This window comes from Sarcophilus harrisii, chromosome 3, assembly GCF_902635505.1.
Source record: "Sarcophilus harrisii chromosome 3, mSarHar1.11, whole genome shotgun sequence".
In the NCBI taxonomy this organism is placed as follows: domain Eukaryota; kingdom Metazoa; phylum Chordata; class Mammalia; order Dasyuromorphia; family Dasyuridae; genus Sarcophilus; species Sarcophilus harrisii.
In genome coordinates, this window is record NC_045428.1 from 511,595,891 (window position 1) to 511,622,067 (window position 26,177).

At 36.5% G+C, this 26,177-nt stretch overlaps 1 protein-coding gene and 1 non-coding gene across 4 annotated transcripts in view; both read right to left on the minus strand.

The window, feature by feature from the left end:
- Positions 1–26,177, minus strand: part of DLG2 (discs large MAGUK scaffold protein 2) — a 1,520,398-nt gene that overhangs the window by 1,131,632 nt on the left and 362,589 nt on the right. The window lies entirely within an intron of this gene.
- LOC111719854 lies at positions 23,374–23,544 on the minus strand. Its single transcript, XR_002769803.1, has one exon. It is a non-coding gene; the product is annotated as a U1 spliceosomal RNA (small nuclear RNA).

The window sequence follows — 26,177 nt, forward strand, 5'->3', positions numbered from 1 at the left end:
CCTGAAAAAAAGAGAAGACTTAGGTAATGAGTGGGGAGAGGAAAGAGAAAGTGATATATGGAAGCTGATTTCCAAATGTTTGAAGGAATGTCATTTGGAAGTATAGTTAGAGAACAAGAGCTAGAGCAACTTGGAATACAAATTAGCTCAGGCCCTCATTTGACAGTTGATTACAGGTGAGGCTTAGGAAGTTTCAGTTACTTGTCCAACTTCACAGAGGTAGTAATTATGTTCAAGTATGAGTAGGTACAATTAGATAATGTATATGGCCCATTCAAGTTATGGAATTATGATTGTAAATATGGTCTTAATCCAATTCAGCTTGCATGGTGCAATAGATAGAGCAGTGAACCTGGTGTCAAAAGGACATGAGTTCAAATACAGCATCATAATTCTGATAGATTTGTACTAGAGAGAGAGCCATCTGCATCCAAAGAGAGAACTAGGGAGACAATGTGATCACAACATAGTTATTTTAGCCATTTTTGTTGTTGTTTGCTTGCTTATTTTTTTTTTGTTCTCATTTGTTTTCTTTTTTGATCTGACTTTTTGTGCAGCATGATAAATGTAGAAATATGTTTAGAAGAATGGCACAGGTTTAACTTAGATTACTTGCTGTTTAGGGGAAGAGGGAATGGGGAGGGAAGGAGAAAAACTTGGAACACAAGGGTGAATGTTGAAAATTATCTTTGTATGTATTTTGAAAAATAAAAGGCTGTTATTATTATTTTAAAATGCAACCTCAGATACTTATCTATTGTGTGAACATGGTCTAGTTACTTAACCTGTGTTTGCTTCAGATTTTAACTATAAAATGAGATAATAATAATAATATTTATCTTTTAGGGTTGTTGTGAGGATCACTAGGATAATATTTGTAAAGAATTTATCCCAATATCTGGCACTTCATAGGCACTTACTAAAGGTTTATTTCCCTCCTTCTTTCCCTCATTACCATATGAAGAAACTGAGTCCAAGAAGTGAAGGTCATACAATCAACTAGTGGTAGATATTATGTTTGAATTCACAAAAAAAAAAAAAAAGAAAGAAAGAAAGAAAGAAAGAACATAGCACTGGGCAGTAGAGTTCATGAATGCACAAACTCTCTTTCTTCAAATCAACCTGTCAACGGCTTTTTAAAATGTTTGCCATGTTACATTAACAAAGATGTTTACATGTTTAACCAGTTCTCACCTGGAAAGAAGACCCCAGAAATGAGGATATATTATCTATGTTTTGGTAGCTTAAGAAGGAGAATCACTGAACCTTAGATGGGTCAGCACAAATTAAGATTAAGAATTTATCTGGGGAAGCTAAATGGTGCAGTGGATAGAGTACCAGACCTAGAAGGAGGAGTTCAAATCTAGTGTCAGACACTTAATACTTCCTAGCTATGTAACCCTGGGCAAGTCACTTAACCCCAAATATCACACAAAAACAAAACAAAAAAAAAAAAAATTGAGCTATGGGCACTAGATATCTGGTATTGTTATTGAGTAATTTTCAGTCATGTCTGACTGGACTCATTTAGGGTTTTCTTGGCAGAGGTACTGGAGTGGTGTGCCATGTTTTTCTCTAGGTTATTTTACAGATGAGGAGCTGAGGCAAATAGAATTAAGTAATTGCTCAGGGTTACCCACCTAGTTGGTATCTGAAGCCAGATTTGAATTGCCAGCTTTAATCATATGATTCCAAAGTAGAGTTCTAAAGTGGATGAAGGAATGATCCTGATAAATATTCTTGCTTCCAAATCATTTCTAAGAGAGAGTCTTGATCAGGGAACAAATACAGAAACATTGAAATAGTCTCCATATAACTAACCAAATGTGATAGGGATATTTCTTCTCCATCGACCTGTTAATTTAAAACTCATTTGAATTTGTTTTTCAAAAGACACATGGTAGTTTCTCACCCCCAGCTAGCATTATTTCATTATAGGACATTTTAAGCTGCATTTGCAAAGCACCAGAGAAATGACTGATACTAAAGCAAATTCCTACTTGTGTATCACACAAGCCATTTTCATAATGCCCTTGCAAATTGCAGAAATATGCAGAAAAAACCAACTTCAACAAAATAATGGATCACACTTGAATTAAACATGATATTCACAAGGTTCCATGGGGGAAATGAGGATGCAAGAAATGGGCTTAGAGAGCAGGAGGGAAAATGTCCTCAAACACTAGAAACCTGAAATAAATGAAATATGCCCATATTAAAAAAGGTGATAACAATAAAAAGGATTATTTATAGAATAAAAACAGGAAATGCAATTGGAGATTAGTGAAGATGTTTGCTTTCTGTAAACCATGAATCCTAGAGAAGAGGTAATAAAGATAGTTATTTCTAAGAAATAGACCCAAACTAGCTCCATTGAAATCACAGCAGGAGCATTCAGAGTAGCAATTAATGTAAGCACTGGTGTGGAAGATGTTTTCCAAATGCTATCCTGGGTATTTTTTTAAGTATGGGGTGTGTGTGTGTGTGTATGTATGTATGTATGAGAGAGAGAAAGAGAGAGAGAGAGAGAGAGAGAGAGAGAGAGAGAGAGAGAGAGAGAAAGCATACACTGTATTATGAACAGGATGAAAGTGGAAAGTTGTAGAATTTTTTCAATTATTACCTGAAAATACTGTTATGTGTACTATGTGAAACCATAAAAAAGATAGGACTGATGACTTTGAAAAATGAGATCCAGGAAAATAAATGTTGTCATACATCTGTCTCCCTTAAATATTCAATAAAAGCAACAATTTTAGGTAACTACTATGTAGCAGGTTCTATTCTAGGGACTGGAGACACAAAAACAAAATTGAAAATACCCCTTGCCCTGATGGAGATTATATGCTATAGGAAAACACAACAAAAAATACAAAAATAATAGAAAATCATTTCAAAAGAAAGAAAGCATAAATAATCTGAGAATTCCCATGGGCCTTCTGTAGGAAGTGACAACTATGCGATCTTAAGATAAGCAATGGATTTTAAGTAGTGAAGGTGAGAAAAAGAACAGAAGAAATGCCTGACTCCTAAATCCCATCTCTAGTTGGATGAAATGTTGCAACACTGTAGTCATTTTTGAAAGGATCATCTCAAAAGGGAATAAAGAGACAGGACTTCCTTGGATTGATTAATTTTTTTTAACTTCAATCAAAGAAGTACCCTACCATCCCCTTTCTTTATAATCCAGTTTCTTCATAAACTAGAATTGTGGCCAGTGGTACAGGTAAGCAATTTCACTATCCTGCTACAGTGTGGCACAATAGAAATTGTGTTGGTCCAGCAGTTCTTCATCACTTCTAAGATCATGGTAAGTAATTTTACTTTTCAAAATCTTTTTTTCCTCATGTGTAAAATAGTGATAATATTTGTACTCCTCGTAATGCAAAACTATTGTGAGGAAAGTATTTTAAAACCATAAAGTGTTACATGTTTGGGTCACAAATTGAATTTGGAGCAGAATTCTCCACTAGCTAGGTTCTTGTCAAAACTCATCAAATGGAATTTCATTAGTCAGGTACAAAAATGGTTCATAGTAATCACAGATACAATGGGGAAAACCAACACCAAGGAAATAATAAACCACTGAAAAAGTACAGAACATTCAAAGCAATCCCAATAGACATTGGACAGAAAATACCATCTGCATCCAGGAAAAGAACTAAGGAGACTGAATGTAAATCAACACATGCTATGTTCTCTTCTTCTTTCTGTTTTTTTTTTAAATCTCTCCCATGTTTTTTCCCTTTTGCTCTGTTTTTCTCTCCCAACATGATTCATAAAGCAATGTGTGTTAAAATAAATAAACAAATAAATTAATTTTTTTAAAAAGAAAAAGTACAAAATGGGACATGAAGATATATTTAGAGTAAGGAATCTTCTCACATATTTCAGATACAGTATTTAAAAACAAAACAACCAGTTAATTACCCAGTTAATTTTATTTAGTGCTTTAAGATTTGCAAATTGCTTTTCATTCATTTTCTTATTTGACCAATATTACAATAAATCTTAGAAGAAAGTACTATAAAATGTTTTATTTTTAATTTTTATTATTTTTTCAATGACATATAAACAAATTTTTTTTATTTAAAAAATGGGTCCAAATTCTACTTTCCTTCTCTTCCTCCTTTCTTGAGAAGGCAAAATATTCAATATAGATTATAAATGTGCAGTTGTGCAAAATATTTCCATATTAACTGTACTGCAAAAAGTGCAGATGAAAAAGCAAAAATAATTTTTAAAAATGTTTGAATTTGCACTCAGACTCTATCAGTTCTTTCTCTAGAGATGGATAGCACTTTTTTTGCAATTGCCTTGGATCATTGTATTGCTGAAACAACTAAGTCATTCATAGTTCATCAGACAATATTGTTATTAATGTGTACAGTGATTTTCTGGTTCTACTAAGTTCACTTTCTATCAGTTCATGTAAGTCAAGAAGACACTATTATTATCCCCATTTTATAGATGAGAAGACCATGGATGAGAGGGGTTAAGTAATTTGCCCAGGATCATACAGAATGTGTGAGTCACAATTTGAATTTAGGACTCCCTTACTTCTGGTCCATGCTGTCTCCACTAGGACATCAAGATCTTATTCCTTTGGTCTGCTTCGTTCTCAATGAGCATTTCCCTTGTTTTCACAAGACTTTTTGAACCAATATAAAACATATCAGAGATCAATCAGAATGCACAAATAACCGAGTGCATCTGTCTTAGAGACACACCACCTAGCAAAAAGAACAGTAGCCAATGAATCTAGGCTATAACTCTAACCAGCTATGTTTTAATGGACTTTTCTACTCAGTTCTCAAGTATTCACAAGGGGTGGTATTAGTGTGGAGGTGCAATTAGCAAAGAAAATAGTTCACTGATAAGGAAAATGGGTCTCTACTGTCTTAGCTTTTTGGTGAAGCAATCACCCCAACAAACTAAATATTCCAGGGGGCAATTGAATTACTCCAACAGGAACTGAGAAAGAAGAAAAACACACAAATTCTTCCTTTCTTCAACAAGACTTTTCGCTTCCTTCTTTCTGTGAAAGCTAACATTTCCTATAACCCCATAATGCTATTCAAATACTTTGATAAGTTAGTGATCTCATAAATATAGATGTACCCTCCAGTGAGGCAGATCATGTTCCATTCATGTTCTAAATGGAACAATGAATTATTTGTTCAACCTAGGTAACCGTTGACCTTAGCCCTAGACATTGACTTCCTATGTGTGATGGTCCCTTAGGACTTTTGACTTGGTGTAAATACGACTTGTTCAACTAGACCACACATTGGTTATCTCTTTTCATTACAAGAATGGTTCATTTTATACTGTTCTCTGGTGATAGGTTATAAAACACTGTTCTTGAATAGTTCTTAAAATTGTCAGATATTGCAGCATGCTCATAGCTAGTCATATGGTCCTGATATTCAGCTCCGCCCCCCCCCCAAAAAAAAAGGTAAATAAGTGACATATAGGGACGGTTCTGAAAGTTATAGATTTTCATTTTTTAAAACAGGCACATAAAGATTCATTCTAGTACCTCTCTCTCCTGCCTTCCAGTACAATTTTCTTTTCCTTATAAAATGTTGTAGATCTTTAAATAATGAGTAGTTCTCCTAATTAAAAAAATGTTTTCCCATAGTTACTTTTGGAATAGCATTCTTAATCCTCTTCCTATATTCCTGCTTCATTCATCTATCCTCATATTCCTCCTTACCTATCTCTTTCTTTTTCTTCTTCTTTCTTTCCTTTCCCTCCTGCCTTTCTCTCCATTTTCTATATGCAATGAATATGTATCAAATGCCTACTGTGGATAGAACAACTACTGGCTCTTAGATATACAAAGTTAATATGTGATAATAGAATCCATAGCTATGGAACTTATAGTCTAGAAAGTACTGAAAGGTACTGAATAATAAGTGTCTTAGAAAGTCTTTAAGCATTTCAGAGAAGCATTTATTAAGTACTCACTATGTTCTAGGCACCATGCTAAACACAGTAGGAAAAAGAAAGAGAAAAAGGGGAGGGGGGAAAGGTCCCTGCTTTTAAGTATCTCACAGACTAATGGAGAGGTAACAAGTGAATAACTAGATACATAAAAGATATGTAGAGTAAATGGAAGTTAATCCCAGATTAGAAGACATCAGGGTTAGGGGTAATGGAAAACAATTACTGCAAAATATGGGACTGTCATTTGAATCTTGAAGGAAGCCAGGGGGGAAAAATCAAAATCGGGGGAGAAGGGATAGCTTTCCTAGTCTGAGGGGCAGCCATGGCACCAAGATGGAAGATGGAGTGTTGTCTGTAAAACCAAAACAAGTAGGAGAGTATATCCATGAGCCAACAGGGTGGAGGGGAATGAAGTATAAGGAGAATAGGAAGGTAAGAAGAGGTCAAGGTTTGAAGTGCTTTAAATGCCAGGCATTTGATAATGAAGAAACATTGCATTTTACTGAGTAAGCCAACAAGGACTTATGGGAAAGTTATTCCCAGTCTAGAAGATAACGGGAGGTGACATAGAAAGGGTGGCAAGGAGCCAGGTTTTAAAGGATAGGTAAATTATAAATAGAGAGATCTGAGGTGTGGAGAGGTCATTTGGGGCATAGAAAACACTTTTAGTGATGGCTCTAATTATCAATCAGTCAGTCACTAAACAAGCAATGTATAAGGGGATGGCTAGGTGGCACAGTGGATAGAGCACTGGGCTTGGAATTGAGAAGAGTAATCTTAAAATCAAATTTGGCTTCAGACACTTCCTAGCCTTCAAGAAGCTCAGTGTAATGGAAGAGACAACACACAAAAATAAATGTATTACAGACAACTTGTACACAAGACAATTTGGAACTAATCAACACAGGAAAGGCAATAGAATTAAGGGGATTGGAACAGGCTTTGTCATGCTTAAATGTAGATTAGAGCTCAACAATTGTTATCTTCCCTTTCACTCCCCTTTCCCAACCCACATATCATACTCTGTAGTATTGTCACTTGACGTTTACTATATCCACACTCTAGAATATGATACACACATACAACATAGATCTGAGCATGGTAGACAATAGCAGTTCTTCTCATGATCTATAAGAAATATAGAGAATTAATTGAAATAGCCACTCACTCCCTCTTCAAAGGATCAAACTGTTTACTCTGACTACTATTTATTACAATGTACTAAGTGACCTGAATTTCAAAGGACTTAGGACCAGATATATTTTCTCTTCACTACCTAGTGTCTTTGAAGGATTGTTAAATTGGAGAGTAAAAGTTTTCCTATAATCTGTACTGATAAGAGGCATGGTTTCAAACAGTAGGTTTTTCAGAAACTAAAGCTCATATTAAAGTCTTTAATCTGCCTGCATGAGGCAAGTCAATGGGTTGAGGTTGTATGTTTTGAGGATTTTTCAATTATACTTCTATAAGGACAGCTTTATTCTATGTTTTTATTGGAAGAAAGGGAGAGAAAATTTTAAGAGAAAAAGGAAGGTAAGAAAGCAACCTTGCTTTGTTCTTCATTTGGGGTTTTCTTAGCAAGGATATTGGAATGGTTTTCCATTTCTTTCTCTGGATCATTTTAGAGATTAGGAAATAGAGGCAAACAGGGTTAAGTAATCTAGCTGGAGTCACACAGCTAGTAAGTATCTGGGGCCAGATTTAAATTGATGAAGATGAGTCTTCCTGATTTGAAGCCCAGTGCTTTAATCACTGTGCCACCAACTGCCTGTCTAAATGCCTAAACAGGACAAAATGTTTAGTTTCCTTATGGACTGGAGGAACAAAATAAGAAGTGAATGTGGATTTCTTGAAGGTATCTCTCTACTAGTCTGGATGAAGACAAGGATAAGAAAAGATTATCTTACTCTCTTCTATCTGGAGAAGCCTCTAAGTCAATAAATAAGTCAACCTCCAGAGAACAAGTATGTATTCAGTGCCTGATAGATACTTTTGATTCTGGGTGATACAAAAGTCAAAAAGCTAACAATTAGTGAGGAAAACAAGGCAGGCACTTTTGAAACAGTGAATGTCCCAAGATAATCTAAAATCTGATGCTATAAATTATGTGGCATAGACTCCTAGAGTTTAAAAATCTGATTACCAAAACATACAGCTATAATTAACAATTATGGATCTCGGGGCTGATGCTGTTAAAATGTGACAAGGTCAGCACTTTTGAAAACATTTCCTAAAATCAACTTTGTGACAATAATGTAAATTGAATGGGAAAAGATATTGGACCTTGAGTCACAATACCCTATGGGAAGAGACTTTCAGACACAGTAAGATTACCAATGAAAGTTACCACTGGTGAGATGGAGCAGAGGCCTCCAGTGAAGAGACTGTGAAAAGTATATCTGATATGTTATTTCAGTTATTTCTTTCTCAGAAATTATATGTTAATATGTAACATGTATTGGTCAACCTGCCATCTAGGGGAGGGGGGAGGGGGAAGTAGGGGAAAAATTGGAACATAAGGTTTGGCAATTGTCAATGCTATAAAATTACCAATGCATATAACTTCTAAATAAAAAGCTATTAAAAATGATTATTTTAACCTCTGGTTCTTGGGGGGAAAAAAGAAATTACATATTAATCTTGAGTTGCTTCTATCAAGTCTAGTATAGCAACACTTGACCCCCTTGAAATATTTGTGCCCTAGGACAAAACTCCTGTTGCCCTGTTCTAGCTATGACGTCCCTCAAAAGACACCTGAATAGAAGATTATGACTCCTAATTGTTTCTTCAGGACCATGATCCCATGAAATTAAAGATAAAGTATTTTATAATCCCTATTTCTTTTGTTCACCACAAAGATCTTGAGAAAACTTTAAAGAAAGAGGACAAAAGTTCATTCTAGTTGTTATAAAATACTATGGTTCTCTGTAGTTTTGCCTTCCATCACTGCTTCCCTTCTGCTTCAAAGCCCTTGGTGATTCCTCCATCCAGCTTCCCTAAAAGTTGTATCTGATGAGCTAGAACAGGCAGCAACACTGGAACCTGAGAACAGGTGCCCCTGTCCATTTCTTCTCCTTCTTTAGTTATCAGGTGACTTGGGAAGAACTCCTGGGCAGGCCTCTGGCTGTGTCAACACCTGTCTTCTCTCTCACTCCAGTCAGGCAGACACTGCAGCTGACTCATGCTGCCTGCTCAAGGCTGAGAGATGATCCTGGAATCATAAGGCTGGCAAGAAAAAGTCTTAAAAAAACATTCAGTTCCATCTCTCTGTGGTCAAAACTGACCCTCAAGCTTTTCAGAAAGATGAAAAACTATCATTTTAAAGAATTTCCATTAACTCTTTCAGTATTTATTATGCTTCAAACATCAAGAAATTCTTCCTCATGCTAGATTTTTATATATGATTCCATAGTGTGAGTGCATTCTCTAATTGTTCCTTAGTGGAGATTTTTTTTGGGGGGGGAGGGGGATTACCATTATCCATATAGTCCTATAGAGGCAACTAGATGGCACAGTGGATAGACCATTGAGCCAGGAGCTCAATCTCCTCAAGTAGCCTCATCTCCTTGAGTTCAAATGTCTCTTTCTCTCTCTCATCCTTCTATATACATATACATATATATATATATATATATATATATATATATACATTCATGTATTATGCCTGTATCTATTCATGAATACATTTATGAATGTATATATGCATACAAATACACATGTATACATACACATTCATATTTTAGTTAGTTGGCATAGTGGAGTCAGGAAGAATCCTCTTACTGAGTTCAAATCTTACCTCAAGACACTTATTAGCTGTGTGACCTGGGCAAGTTATTTAACCTTATTTACCTCAGTATCCTGATGTGTAAAATGAAATGGAGAAGGAAATGGCAAACCATTCAAATGCCTTTGCCAAGAAAATCTCAAAAGGGATGAGAAACAGTTAGATATAACTGAAACGACTAAACAACTACTACCACAATTACTTATATGTGTATTAACGGGGTAATTTCAGAAGGATAAACTACAGAATACTTAATGCTCATCAGATCAGGAAAGGTTTCTTGTAGTACTAAGGCTTCAGATAAGTCAATATTTCAAGAAATTATAATTTTACTGAAATAGCAAACTTGTATATGAACATGGATGAGTAACTATGGATCTATTGATAAAGAGTCTTGTGCATGCCCCTACTCCCTCCCCCATTCTTCAGTTTAACAAACATTAAGTTCCCACTATATATAAGCCTCTATTCTAGATGTCGATAATATGAATGTGAAAAATTGCATCATTCCTGCCCTTGAGTAGTTTACATTCTTCAAGCAGGATTCAGGTGCTGGTAGATGATACAAGATGTACACCATTGATATAATATAAAATAGATTATAGGTATATAAAGTCAAGAAATATAAATCCAATATTGAAGCCAGGAAAGAACTCAGAACTCCTCTCAATTTCCAGAAGAGAAAACTGAGTCCTAAAGAGGTAAAGTAATCTGCCCCATTTCATCTGTCACAGGTCAATTTGTACCAAAGTTTTCTGGTTCAACAGAGTGGTTATTTGACTGTATCATGTATCAGATCTAAAGAAAATAGTGTAGTAGAAAGATTTGAGATAGGAGGGAACAATTTAAACTGGATGTGTGTGGAGAAAGAAGGTAGGGCAGGTGATAGATTAGTGTTATGGATGTGGAGGACATCCATTGTTTTCACTGAGACAAATGGAAACACCTTCCATCTTTCCCATAGATAGACTCTCTTAACTATTGTGAGAATGAATGATGAATGTAATAACAATTAATTAATTAATAAACAAAACTGTCTATCATCTTTTATAAAACTTTTTTTAAAGAATCCTTCTACATATTAAAGTTGTTTCTTGGAAAAGACAGTTTATCCCTGATGTCATAACTAAAGCTTTCTACTTTGGTTGGAATTTTCAGAGCTTAGAATACATAGACATACCCTTTGAGAACCCAAAGTCATTCCCAAGCCATGATGAGACAACAGAAAAAGCCTTCAGGGAAGAGCAATCTCTAAATATTTATATCATATGTCCAATATCTGGGTGACCTTCAAGGTTTAAGGATAACTCAAAAGGCAACTGAGAGGGCCAGGGTGGTTGACAGTAAGCTAGAGCATATCACCACAAAAAACTGTATAAGAGAAAAGGCAAAAGCTTGCATCACGGTGATGTATGACAAAAAAGATCAGCCAGTCACATACTAAGGGAAAATGATTTTTAAAAATCAAACAAATTAAAAAAAAAACACAGGAAGCCCAATTTTTCCCATTGATATCCAGGGAATGTCAAGAGATAGAGAAGAAGGTCACATTGGGTCTTCCCTGGGAGACTTCAAGAAGAAACACATGGACGAGACCTGCAGGATTTGCAATCAGCATCTTTGAAGGTAGGCACCCAAACTAATGAAATTGAAGATCCATTAAGTGAATGAATGAAAACAAATTAAGCATTTCTTATGTGTCAACCACAGTGCTAACTGCTGGGGAGACAAAAAGAATAAGTGAGAGTTCTTGTTCCCAAAAAGCTCACAATGTAATTGCAGGAAATAATACCTAATTCTTTTTTTTTTTTTTTTTTTGCAGAACAAATGGAAAAACCCAGAAGCTCTATGTGGGCAACAATGGGTCAGATAGAAGTCCAGGACTCTTTTAGATATATCAATAAGTCAGATGATAGTGCTGAGGTCTGGAAAGCATGTTATCATCATTATTATTATTAACCTCATTGAAATATATAATATATGCATTTAGCATTAGATTCTATCTGTGTATGTGTATATATATAATTTGTGATGCTTACTTCCTATGTAATCTTACAAAAGTCAAAGTTCCCTGGATCTCAGTGTCTTCATTTGTAAAATAATGTCTGCAACATAACTGATACATTATAGGGCTGGAGTCAGGAAGAACTGAGTTCAAATGTGGCCTTAAGCACTTAATTACCTGTGTGACCCTGGGTAAATCCTGTCTATCTCAGTTTCCTCATCTGCAAAATGAGAACTGAAGAAGCAAATCACTCCAATGATTGACCAATAAAACCCCAAATGAGATCATGAAGAGTTAGACATACCTGAAATGACATATAACAATAACAATGTGTATAGCTTATGTGTATGTATAAAGAAAATAATAGATAAATTTGGACTCTCAATTCAGTTCATTTTGCATCTGCTGACCTTTCTGATTTCAACTTCACAGAAGATCCCTCTCCTAGGTACGTTTACCACTTCTCAATTCACAACCATTCTCTTAATTCAAGCCTTGCTTGAAACCCTCAGCCTCCTCTCCCCTCTGATGGAGAGCTTGAGGATCCAGTAACAAACTCCTTCTAATGTCTTTTTATATTTCTCAGCACACTCCAATTTGCATATGTTGTTCTCACTGGTTTCATCTCCATGGAATATGGAGATACCAGGTACCTCCTGGTTAGCCCACCGTCCACCCCCCCCCCCACACACACACACACACATACTTCCTATCCCTTTTCATATATTGTCTGTTTAGATTATAAACTCCGTGAGGGCAGAAACAATATTTCATTGTTACTCAGTGCTTGGCACTAAAGTGCCTAATATATATTAGCTACTTAATAAATGTTTATTGATTCAAGAGTTTTCTCAGCCTTCTCTTAAACCAGAAAATCTGCATCTGTGAACCCATCTTAATCTCTTTGCTCATTCCCACCTCCTTCTGTTGATCTATGTTCATTTGTTTTGTGTAATCCAGAAGAGGACATATGACTAGTTGAGACAAATCAGTGGCTCATGAGATAGAGGTTCACTTCATGAGTATAAATAGAATACATATATATATTTTTTTTTGAAGATTACTACTGTATATACTTGTATATGATCTATGTTCATTTGACACTCTTTTTAAAAAGAAAACTCTGTTAAATAAAGCAAAGTGTTAAAGTCCACAAAGCTAAATGAGAACTAAAATCCAAGGCTCCTGAGAAGAATGTTATGAACATGAAAGCTTTGTTCAAATACTTATTTTTTTTTCCATTTCTAACTAAAATGATGTAGAGGATTCTTAAAATAGAAACAAAAGAAAAAATCAACAAAAAGCATTTATTAAATGCCTAGTAAGTGCCAAACACTGTGTTATATTCTACAAATATCTTATTTGATCCTTATAATAATTCCTGGGAGGTAGGTGCTAATGTAATTCCCATTTTGCAGTAAGGAAACTGAAGCAGGCAGAAGTTGAATGATTTGGCCAAGGTCACAGAGGTACTTTCTGACTCCAAATCCAAATATCATTCACTGTGACACCTAGTTACCTCTGTTCCTATAGACTCCTTAGCAACAATGCATTGGTCTTACAGACATGTACAATGAAACTTGCTTGGAGATTCTAGTGAATGTAGGTCAGGTCTGCTTAAAACACTTCTGCATCTATGGGGTTCTGCTTGTTATTTCCAATTCATTCATTCCATAAACATTATTAAGTGTCTCTGGTGAGGCAATCAAATGTAGTATAGAGTAACAGAAATGTTATTGGAGTTGGAGTCAGAAAACCTCTATTAAAAACTCTTTTACAATACTTATAATAATTATATGATGGACAGCAAGCTAATTAAATCTGAAGAGCCTCATTTTTCTTCTCTGTAAAATGGAATCATTATATTGGTGCTACTTATTTCTTTGCAAGAAAATTATTCTGTAAATCTTAAAGAGGTACAGACGTTGTTGATTTTATTAGAACACAGACACTTCATTGGGGGAAATCCAGTCCACCAAAGACTGACTTTGCACCTACTAAGTGCAAGACACTAAGGCAGAAATTCAGAATTCAAAGATATAATCAAACTCTCTACATAAAAGGAGCTTACAGTATTGTGGAGAAAATGAAACATCTATACAGATATATCCTTAATACAATTTGTGCCCTACTGTCAACTTGATTTTCCTAAAGTGTAAATTTTCTGGGTAGCTCAGTGGAAAGGACACTGGGCCTGGAGTTAGGAGAAGCTTCAAATTCAGTCTCAGACATTTAATAGCCATGTGACTCTTGACAAGTCACTTACCCCTTTTTTGCCTCAGTTTCCTCATCTGTAAAATGAGCTGGAAAAAGAAATCGCATATCACTTCAGTATCTTTTTCAAGAAAACCCAAAATGAGATCATAAAGAATCAGTTATAACTGAACTGACTAACAACCACCACAAGATCTGACCATGTCATAAGTATATCCTCCTTTTTTGAGGTCTGACCTTCCCCCAAGTCTAAATCCTAGTGGCTACTCAAGAACTCTAGGGTCATATATAAATTCACTTTTTAGAATTTAAAGCTTTTTAATAAGCTGGTCTCTTTTTACCTTTTCAATCAAAATATGCCTCTTGATGTTATTGATCATCTTTAGAAATGAAGGATCAACAACAGTAACAAAGATACTCCAGCTATGTGGCACATGGATAGAGTACTGTGCCTGTAGTCAGAAAGACTCATCTTCCTGAGTTCACATCTGTTCTCAGACATTTACTAGAAGCAAGTCACATAACCCGTTTGCCTCAGTTTTCTCATCTGTAAAATAAGCTGAAAAAGGAAATGACAAAACACTCTAATTTCTTTGCCAAGAAAACTTTAAATCGATTCATGAAGAGTCAGACATGATTGAAACTACTTTTCCACATTCTTTATTCTTCTCCATGCCCTCTTCAATCCAGTTGCACCAGGGTACTTGCTTCTTTCATCTCTATACCTTTATAGTTTCTGTCCCCAGATTTGAAATGTTTTCTCTCCTCTGACTTTTACTTTGCTTAGGTTTCTTTAAGCTGAAATTCTACTTTGCTTAGGAGACCTTTCTCAGTCTCCCACCAATCCCCATCCCTTACTGGCTTCCTTGTGAGATTGAATTCCATTTACAATGTTTATATCTTTTAAATATTTAGTTATGACATGTCATATCATCTTGCCCATTAGAATGTGAACTCACTGAGAGCAGGGACCATGGTGGTGATGGATGCTTTTTGTTTATTTGTTTTGTTTTATTTTGTTTCTTGCCTCTCTTTGTAACCCTAGAGTTTAGCACAGTTCTTGACATAGGAAGCTCTTCATAAATGCTGCCTGAGTACAAATTAAAATCTATATTTCTATGAGGAATACAGAATGCTTTGAGGTCCATTAAGGAGTAGATTTCTTCTATCATGGGAAGCAGTGAGAATTCATCCACAATTCAGAAAGCAAGCTTCACAAACCATACAACAAAACAATGCAGCAGATAATTGAAAGGCAGAGTGAAGGAGCTCTGTCTTCAAGTACTTCACTCTTCTGGTATGTTATATTGTTCCATCAAAAAATGTACTTCCAATTTATCTGAGCACTTCAGGCAGACTTCTTTTTATACTAATAAACCTAAATATTGACTAAATTGAGCTATTAAAATAGGTGTTTGGAAAACAGGTATTAAATCAAGACACACTTTTCCAAACAGACACTAGACTAAAAACAGTGTATAAAAGAAAGAAAAAAACGCACTGCACTCCATCACAGCTATGCAGACTGAGTTCCCGATTGAAGCTTTATGAAATGTTGAACTCACACCCTACATGGTTACCCTCAATTTACTGAAGAGCATGGAATACCCTTCTAAAGGAGAGATAATAGAGAGCTTTGCTTTTTAGAAAAAGAGAATAGTGAATCATCTAACATCCTTGACTCACACTAGGAAAAAAAAAAAAAAGGTAATGTCTGCACAATTGTAAAACATTTAAATGCCCTTTGATAAGAGGCATGCCTGTTACTATAGAAATTAAATTATTGGCACCTTTCAGGTTAGAGTGATATCATTTTATCTTTCTAACTTCTTCAACTGATTATTACTCTTTGACCTGTAATAAACATCCAAGAAATTGTTTTATTTCCCCTTTTGTTTTATTTAAAATTTGAATTATCTGGTCTTGACAACTGGACAGGAAAGGCAATTTGCAGAGTGAGGTTAATTGTAGTCTTGATAGAAGTAAAGGGACAGATCACATGACCACTAGCCTTGACAATGAAAGGATTCTAAATCAAGACAAATGGTGACTTGGCAGAAGCAAAACTCTCAATTATACTGTCCAGAGCAAGCATCATAAAATATGATCAGCAATGTAAAAATTTCCCTTAAATCAACTTTTAAGGCCAAATTCGGTTCAGAAGGATGAAATAGGGGAGAATTGTAGTGAGCTGGAGGAAGCAACTTAAATTTCAGACCCTCTAGGAGAAATCATCCCTAGATACCACTGTAGCAAGGGAAATATAAGGACCCTAAGTTTCAATCAGGCTACTGTTGAAAAGGAATGGTAACACTGGATTATCTAATCTTACTACTTCCCACGAACTGCCAAACAACTATTTCTATCTTTTAAGGCAGCAGAAGTGCTATCAGTGCATTCTTCTTTTTAGTACTTTGAGAAACAGCCCCAGTCTTTCACCCAACCTGTTCTGTAGTGTCAGTATAAGAAAGAATGGTATGCCCTAATCAAACATGGCAGGTGGGAGGAGAAGTGACAAACCCATGAAAGAGAGCCTTAGAGATAGCCTCTCATGAGGCTGTCACTTCCTACTGGTGCTGAGAGTAGGGGTGTACCAGGCCAGCCATCCATGAACTAAGCACTGTTTAATGTCTAGGGGGATCATTCAGGCTTGTTCACTCCTAATTAGCTTCTCAAGTCATCCCAGCCTTGAAGAAGAGTTCTCAAAGCACATCTGAGTACTAAAAGAAAAGGATTTCTGACTTGTGGTATCCCATTTCATTTTATTAGACTTAGAGGAAATAAACTAGCTTACTTACTGTAACAAGAAGCAAAGATTTATAGAGGGCTCTAAAATATAAAATTACAATTACCAACCATCATTCAAATTAGAAAAAAAAAAAAAGAAGCAATATATAAAATGTGAAAGAATCTAAGCCTTCCTCATAAGCACACATTGATTGGTCATTTTCTCTCAACTCAAATTGATTAATCATTGCTACTTGTATGCATCTATGGAAAAATATTTTCATTGGCTTTTTAAAGCATAACTACATTCCATTAGCAGCTCTTCATTTTTTTCTGGATGGAAATTTAATGGAATCTGGGGACCACAGAAGTACTAAAAAATATTTCAAATCGTTCACTTCAATAGGATCCTATGATCAAATGCCTCTTTGGTTAAAGAATATTAAAATAGATGACTACTCCAAATATTAATTAGTAGTTACTTGTTTAAGTTACACATATTGGTCTATGTAAGAAGAAAAATAAAGTGATTTATTTAATGCACTCTATAGCATAGACTCCATTCAAGAATGAGGCAATGCTATTTTCATCTACCTTGCCAAGTCTTGTTTTCAAATTAACTTTAAAAATTACTATGTTTCAGGTGATTGAATTCAACATTTTCCCTTTCATTTCTGACATTTAGAAGGTAAAAGAAGGTAAAACTTCAGTTCTCCATTAGCAGGAAGATTTCTGCCCCTCTGCCTCTGCCTCTGCCTCTGCCTCTGCCTCTGCCCCTCTCTCTCTCTCTCTCTCTCTCTCTCTCTCTCTCTCTCTCTCTCTCTTTCTCTCTCTCTCTCTCTCTCCATTTTCTCCTCTCTTGTCTCTCTCTCTCTCTGTCTCTCTGTCTCTGTCTCCTTTCTTCATTCTATTTGTCTCTATCACACACACTCTTTCTGACTCTCTCTGTCTTTCTGTGTGTGTGTGTATGTGTGTGTGTGTGTGCACACCCCACATATAATATATACATACATTTTTACTCATCTATAAGATTTAAAGATTTCAAGTCTCTCAAAGAATAGAGTTGAAAACTTGTTTTCTTTGTGTCTGTTCTACACACTGGTCACTGAAAGAATGCAAGGAAAAGAACTGAGTCCTAACTGGCTCATGAATCAAGAATGCCTCCCCCTCCTTATTGGACAGCAACCTCTTAGGCTGTATATACTGAATCCCACAGGGCCACTTTTCCTAACAGTTGAGCCTAAACCTGAATTAAACAGAACTGGACAGCTCAACTTTTCTTCACATACTGAACTGGCATAAGGCATTTTTTACCCTGGTTTTTACAGCTATTCATGTTGTCTGACAGTTCTCTCATTCATACAACCTATAATTTTCCAAGGAAGAAGACACTTTCCCTAAAATATTACTCATACTACTCCCCCTATAGAAGGGGGGAATAAAATACAGGTCTTAATTTATTATAACAGTTTATTATTAATGTAAAATTTAAATGCCATTAGTGCAGTACATTGCAGGAAAACATATCATTATTCCCTTAAGGTATTAAATAACTTAGATTTTTGAATTTGTCCACTGAACTAAGCTTAACAATTTTCAAAGCTGGGCATTTTGAAAATCTCTGGTTTTGAATACATAATTTCAATATCTACTCTTTACCTCACTCTACAATCTGACTTTAATCTATCATTAGTCTATTATTTAGTATTATCTATTATCATTAACTCTATCAAAATAATTTTTCTTACTTCAGGTGCCAATAGTCTTTACACTGAATCACCATGAAATGAATATGATAGGAAATTGACTTTGGGATGAGAACTATGGCCCACACAAGGAAACCAGATCCTAATCAGAAAGTCATTTCTCTACATAACCAGTGGTACCCTGAGGCAGAAAGGACTTCTAGGTGGACATTCCATCATGGGTGGAAATAAAACTAAACTTAATTTTCCTGTCTCCTATCTTTTTTGAAAGTTTCCCTAATATTGTTTTTCTTTATTTGGGAGCTGAATCCATAAGCCATACTTGTTTAGTATGGGGAAACTCAGCTAGTAATGGAAACAATCAACTTGCCCTTTCCCCAAGTTTGTAACACTTGGCTTGATCTTAGAAGTAATTTCCATTTCACAGAGAAAGGACAACTGAGAAGGTAAGTCTGCCAAAAGACTCTCTGTAAACAACTGGTCAAATTAAATCAGAAAGGCATTATAAAATGCTCCCACACACACACACACACACACACACACACACCCAAGAAATGGAGTCAGACAATGACAAAAATAATTTTTGCCCTTTTTATACACTTGGAGTTTGGAAAAGATTAAAACAAACAAAAATCAATGAAACAAAAGAAAACAAAACCAACAAAATCTTCCCACCTTCAATTACTTCTCCCTCAATAAGAATGTGTCCAATTTACTAATGGCATATTCCAGCAGTCACTAAACTTGAGCTAATGTTTTCAAGAGCACTTGGAAGAGGAAAACCCAAGGTACTGAAAACAGCTATTTTACGATTAAACATCAGTCATAAAAATAATGCGGTTCTGCAACAAGTTTGCTCCAGACCTCTGGACCAGAAGAAAGAGGAACTGGACAGCTGTTGATTTTTATGTAATTTAGGGACCATAAAGACTTTGGGGTGGATGTTCTGTCAAGTGATGGTTTAAGGAACTAAGGAGGCTATATATATATATCCTTAAACCACCCCCCACAGTCATTCCCCTCTCTCAAGGGTTAACAGTCCTTGCAGGGATCCCACCAACCAGGACAGGTTATGATCAGGGCTAATCAAGACTGGGGGCTGAATGCTAGGGCTCCCATTCCAAATCCAGCAGGCAATTAAGGGTTGAGGTAATGACCATTCCACTCATATCATACCTTCTCTATCTTCGCTTTTCGGGCGTTATGCACGAACCTGCGACCCAGCTTCTTGGCGTACCAGATCGAGGCGAACATAGTATTTGATGGAAGGGAATTCCGGCTGAAATCTGCTGCGCGACGAACTTAACCCTCCCACCCTCAGCTTCAATAGCAATCTCACGGCGATGGAGATCCTCACTTCTAGGCTGTTGCCTGTCCAGTCCCTGTCATGTTTCTTAAACAGGAGGAAAGAAGAGCAGCAAAGAAATCCTAAATCCACCACCCCACCAAGCCCGTCGTCTGGCCGGTCTGCAGGTATATTTACATACTGCCAGCAGCAGGAGGTCCGGGGTGAGTTAGCTTTGCATCCAGCTCACATCCAGTCTGCTAAGTGCCTGTCTGCAGTTCCTTAGCACTGTCACCGCCAACTACATGCGTGTCAGCATGAAAGGAAGCCGCAGTCAACTCGTACGGCAGACAGCTCACCTTCTGCTTCTGGGCTCCGGCAATTTAACTCCTTGGTTCTCTTTGCCTCTGCAGGCAGGCAGTTTCTGGGAGGGAGTGGGAAGGAGGGGTGGGGGTGGAGGGAGGGGGTGGAGCCGTGACTGATGAGAGCAGATTGGGAGACAACACAGCTTCACAGGTAAACCAGCCTCCCCAGATGCAGGGAGGGAGCCAGGATGGATACGAACAGGTGTCTGAACGACCCAAATGCCATCCTCTAAGACAATCGCCAAGATAAAGACTTGAGGGGGCCTGATAGATCGGAGCTTCTGGAAGTATGTACTGTGTTCTGTGCACGTGTGTGTGTGTGTGTGTGTGTGTGTGTGTTCTCCTCTTACTAATTCCAGTGTATTAATGACAGCAGAGCAGCCGGTCAGTTATTAATCTGGCTGCAAAGATTCCAAGATGAAACAACACTTCCTTTCTGTTGGGACTGAAGCACGAAAAGTGTGTGGAATGAACCAGCCTGCCCCAAATTACCTTTGCCAAGGCCAGCGAAGCGAAACTCCTCTTGTCCCTTATTCCTGTCACCACCAGCTTTTCCTAGCGGAAAAGCAGTTCTAATGTGCTTAAAGGCACTTTGTTGGCCTTTTTAAATGATGAAAGTGCAATCTGCTACTTCTCTTTTGCCAGGTAAACTTGACTTTAACCCTACAGTTATCTCTTCCCTGAGGATCTCTATTGGAAAGATCTAGGGTGATCTTCCTAGGACATCAAGACTTATCTCATGACTGAGAGAATTGTTTTATGAATTAGCCTGAAATCTAGAAGATACAATACCTTACCAGTTATTCAGAGAATCGCAAAACTGGGATTTTAGAGGCTGCATAGGATCTTTGGATAGCACTGAATCCAATCTTCTCATTTCACAGATGAGAAAACAGAAGCCTAGAGAGAGTCAGTGACTAGTTCAAGGTCAAAATACTCTGTTATGACAGAGGCAGAACTAGAATCTAGACCCTGCAACTTACCCAGTATACCATACAGGTCCTTCTGATTTTCTCACACTGTTTCCATGAACATTTAACTAATCAGTGGCAAAAACAAACAAAACCTCTAATAAAATAAAGCCCAATTTTAAAGCAACTTGCACAAATTTCCTTTGATTTATCAGATACAATACTTTGTCTATGTTTGATTGGTGAAAATAATGTTTGTTTGTTTGTTTTTTGCTGAGGTAATTAGGGTTAAGTGACTTGCCTAGGGTCATACAGCTAGGAAGTGTTAAGTGTCTGAGGTCAAATTTGAACTCAGGTCCTCCTGAAGTCAGGACTGGTGCTCTATCCACTGAATCACCTAGCTGCCCCAATATACTCATTTTAAAGGAGGAAATGAATCCTTCCAATGAAACATCCATAAATCAAGGATACTGATTTACTGTGAGCTATATACTTTGCAAGGAACTGGGGAATGTTTCTTAGGACTTAGAGAAGAATAAAGTTTTAGAGATCCTTTAAAAAAATCTCCTCATTTGACAAGTGGGAAACAATAGAGACAGGATTCAAATCCAGTTTATTTGCATTATTTGCAATCTATAGTTTTCCCTATTAGTAAATAACTTCCAGACTTGACAAATCCTATCTCAGACACTTATTAGCAAGCTATGCAACTGTCTGCAAGTCCATCTACAAAAATTCAGTTTTCTTATTTGTAAAAAAAAAAAAAAAAAGAAAAAGAAAAAAAGAAAATTAAAATTCTTTCAGCATTATCCCATAACTTTTTTGCATGAAAAAGCACTTTACAAACATTAAAATGCTTTGTAAAATGAATTATTAGAACTATTATTATTATTAAAGGGAATTATTTCATGATAGAGAAAGAAATTACTTTCACCCTCAGGAAGACCTTTGCTCAAGATCCACATCTGACACATCCTAATTATTTATTCAGGACAAATGTATAAGATTATAAGTTGCAAACATGGTGTTGATTTGCATTGTTAGAGGAACTTTCCTCATCCAGAAGTTCCCTATACCAGTAAATCACAAGTCCAATCCCTATCCTTAACATCATCCTAATTATCCTCATCATCCTCTCCCTCCTTCTCCCCCTCCTTGTTATTATTATTATTCTATATTGTCCATCTCAGTAAATGATTCCTAAATATTCTGACCAAATTATTTACTAAAGATACCCTCATGGCCAGATGCAATTAATGACTTGCACAAAATGAAAAGAATTAACTCAATTTTTATCTGAATGATAGATGTTTTTGACCTGATTCTACAAAGGATTTGCATTAGATTATATTTCTCTGCTTTTAGGAGTTTTTTTATGTTTTAAAGGTTCCCATAGGGCTTCCGTGTGCACATATTCATTTAGATGTTAAATCAAAATCCTTGTGATATCTAAAAGTTAGCCATTTTCAATAGAGACTAAACCTATGGATAATTCTCACAAAGACAGTGGTAGAACCCTTGAGGGCACCAAAGTCCTTTTTTAGATTCTAAATAATGACCCCCATTTTTATAGCATTGGAAGTTTGCCAAGTTTGAGAGGCAATATATGGAAGCAATAGAACTCTGGACTTGAAATCTGAAAGGCTAGATTAGATGACTTCTAAGATACTATCTAGCTCTAAATCTATGATACTAAGAGTCTTCCACATATCATGGCATTTGATCAAACCACTGATCCCTGACTTTAGCCATCACATAAGACAAGGGATTTAATTTCCCTGACACAACTGACTCCTTCATACTGTTCCTCAGCCAGGGCCAAAGATCCTATGTAGTTGCAGAGAGAAATTATTCAACATTATATCAAGCTCTGGGACATAGCTGTTCTGGTAGATCATTGAAGGGTAAGTAATTCAGACATGTCTGATCCCTCTCTAGGTAGCCAGTTCCTTAAACTCAGGTTTATCAGAATATTTGATCATCAAGCAATAGGGACTTATCATCTGGATGACTCTGCCTCTGTACTCTCTTCCCTTAAAATACCTTCACACACACAAAACAAAATAAAAAACAAATAACAAACCACCTTTTGTTCAAAGAATTGTCATCAAATCAAGATCACCATTGCTATTGAGAGTGCTGTGACAGTCTCCAGTCCTACTGGCCCTCTGTTTCCCATAATTTGGAATAATTCTCATACATATTAGTCCTGTCCCTCCTATAACCCTCTTTCACTTTTCCCTCCTTTCCTCTTATGTCCTATGGTAGAAAAAAACAGTAAGTTTTTATTAACAAGCTATCCTATGTATTAGACTTCTTTTTTTCATCTTCTTCCAATAATGAAATCTTCTTCCAATAATGAAATCTTACTCTCCTAAGAAGACCCCATTCAGTGCTATGAACTTTTTTATTTTTATTTTTTTGCTGAGGCAATTTTTAAATGTAGTCCCCCTCTACCATAAATGATGCAGTCAAGTTTCCCACATTTGGGAAAAATTACAGAGATCAGTCCACATGGAATGCAATTGATAAGCCTTACCTTGGGGAAACCACCTTCGTGATCATGGAATCATATTGTTCCAATGTCAAATGTATGCTTGCCAAAAAGATTATTTTATGAAGAATTCACACAGGGCACTCATAAAGTGGTCAGAAAAAAACAATACAAAGACACTCAAGGTCTCTTTTAAGAACTTTAAATTTTCTTGTATGACATGGGAGATACTGGCACAGGACCAGACAGCATGGGTACCCTCATCAGAGAAGATGTGGCGCTCTATAAGTAAAGCAGAATTGAATTAGCTCAGAAGAAATTCAAGATGTGCAGAGTTAGAGAGTCGACCCCAAATGTTCATAGGGACTATTTATGTCTGACCTGTGGCAGAGCAGTCCAAGCTCATATTGGTCTGATGAGCTACAGTGGGACACACTGTAACTTGACTCTAAAATGGTGATGTCATTTTGGTCTCTTTGAGAATGAAGAACAACAATGCAATCCAATGTTGTAATCGTTTTTACTTATGTGTCCAATACAACAAGAGAGGATGAGGGGCAGACAAGCTTCCTGCCCATCTATAACACTTCCAGACTCATGGGTTCTGCTACCATTATTCAGATAATCTCTTCTCATAGAGAAGTTGCTGGCATGGTAGAAAGAGCACTACTTAGGCCAGGAACATCTCAAGCACTTACAAGTGGGTGTTTGTTTCTATTTGCCTCAGTTTCTTCAAAGGTGAAATGATAACACTTACCTTGAAGGGCTATTGTCAAGATCAAATGAGTTATCTTTTAAAACACTTAGCACAGTATCTGGCACATAGTAGGCACCAAATAAATGTCCCTATTCCCTCCCCTTCTGAAGATCACTTCATCCAGCGATATCATCCCCATCCATTCAGATCTGAGTGGTTATTCTCTTCTAAATCCTTAGGTTATTTTCTCTCTTTTCTAGCACTTGACACATAATGCTTCTTTCCACACCAGTCTCTAAACTTTTACTTGTAATCATGTAGGGGCAGCCAGGTGGCACAGTGGATAGAGCACCAGCCCTGAAGTCAGGAGGACCTGAATTCAAATTTGGTCTCAGACACATAACACTTCCTAGCTGTGCGACTCTGGGCAAGTCACTTAACCCCAATTGCTTCAGGAGGAAAAAAAAAACATTTAAAAAATCCTTCTATTTGCAGACTTAAATCATCATGTTAATACCCCCTTTAAACATCCTTGATTCCAAGGTCATTCAGTGGCTTTCCAGCTTTCATGATCAGAATCTCTCATTCTATCAGTGATAATCTTATTCGTTTATGTCATTATCATTTTCCAAGTTCCTAATTCTAATAGGCTTCCTATCAGTATTCTTTCCTGATTTTCTACGTGCTAGTCTTTTCAATCAAAAGCTGACTATATCTTTGATTTCTTCCCCATGCACAAGATTTTTATCTTCAAAATATATAAAAGTCAATTATAGGCATACCATTTTCTCTGATAGAATGTATCAGGTCATTAGTGTCTTTTGTTTTTAAATTTCAGTAGCTAACACAGTGACTGGGACATAACAGGTACTTAAACATTTTGCTAATTAGCCATAACTTCCTAGCCTTCTAAATCTCCTTGTTCTACATTGCTCCAAAATCAATTCTTCATCCTTCCCATAACCTCTGGTTACTACATTTCTCTCTGCATTTGTAGACCATTATTCCTATTCTAGAATAATTTTATTTCCTTCAAAATCTTGACTTTTTAGTCATTTCTGCTTTATTCTGCCCTCTGCCTTTGAGTCTCTTGTCCCCTTGACTTATCACTCATTCTTTTTTAAATTCCAAACTTGGAAAACATTCACAATCTACCTTCTCCACTTCTGCTCATATGTTGCTGATTGATTCTGATAGAGAGGAAAACATATAACCATGTCAACCACATTCACTATAAATTTATGGCTATTAATAAATCAACAGGAATTTACTCAGTAGCTTCCAGGTATCATACTAGGCTGTGGGGATCAAAAGACAAAAGTGAGACGTCCCTGCTCTCCATGAGCTTATGTTCCCTTAGTTATGGGCTGGGATACATAATGTATCCAGACAAATAAACACAGTATGTAGTAATATATATATATATATATATATATATATATTTTTTTTTTTTTTTTTTTTTTTCCCAAGTGATGACAGGGGATTGGTGGAGAGGGCCTAACAACTTGAGAACTCAAAAAATGCCTCTTGAAGGAGGAGCGCTGAAGATGAATGCTGAAAAGAACTAAGGGTTCAAAGTGCCAAACAGGAATAGGAAGAAAATCCAAGCCTGGAAAATAACCTGTGTAAAAGTCAGGATGTAGACCAATTAAATCTCACAAACAAGGAAGGCTAGTTTGGCTGAAATTCAGAGTACATGAAGAGGAGTAATGTGAAATCAGTCTGAGAAGACAGCCTGGAGCCAGATTGTAAAGGCCTTCACATGCCAGATAAAGGAGTCCATATTTTATCCTCGAGGCCATGGGAAGTCCCTAATGTTTCTTGAACAGGGGAGTAACATGGTAAAATCTATGTTTAGTGCTATCATCTGGCCACTCCCTGTAGTTTGTCAGTTAATTTAATTCTTCCTCAGTAGATCCTATACTTTATCCTATTCTCCAGAGGGTCTATTCTAAATCTTTTTTTTTTCCCCTTCAGCAGCTTTCTTCATTCTCTCCCTTATTTCTCCCACAAGATCTCACCAAATACGTCACAGAA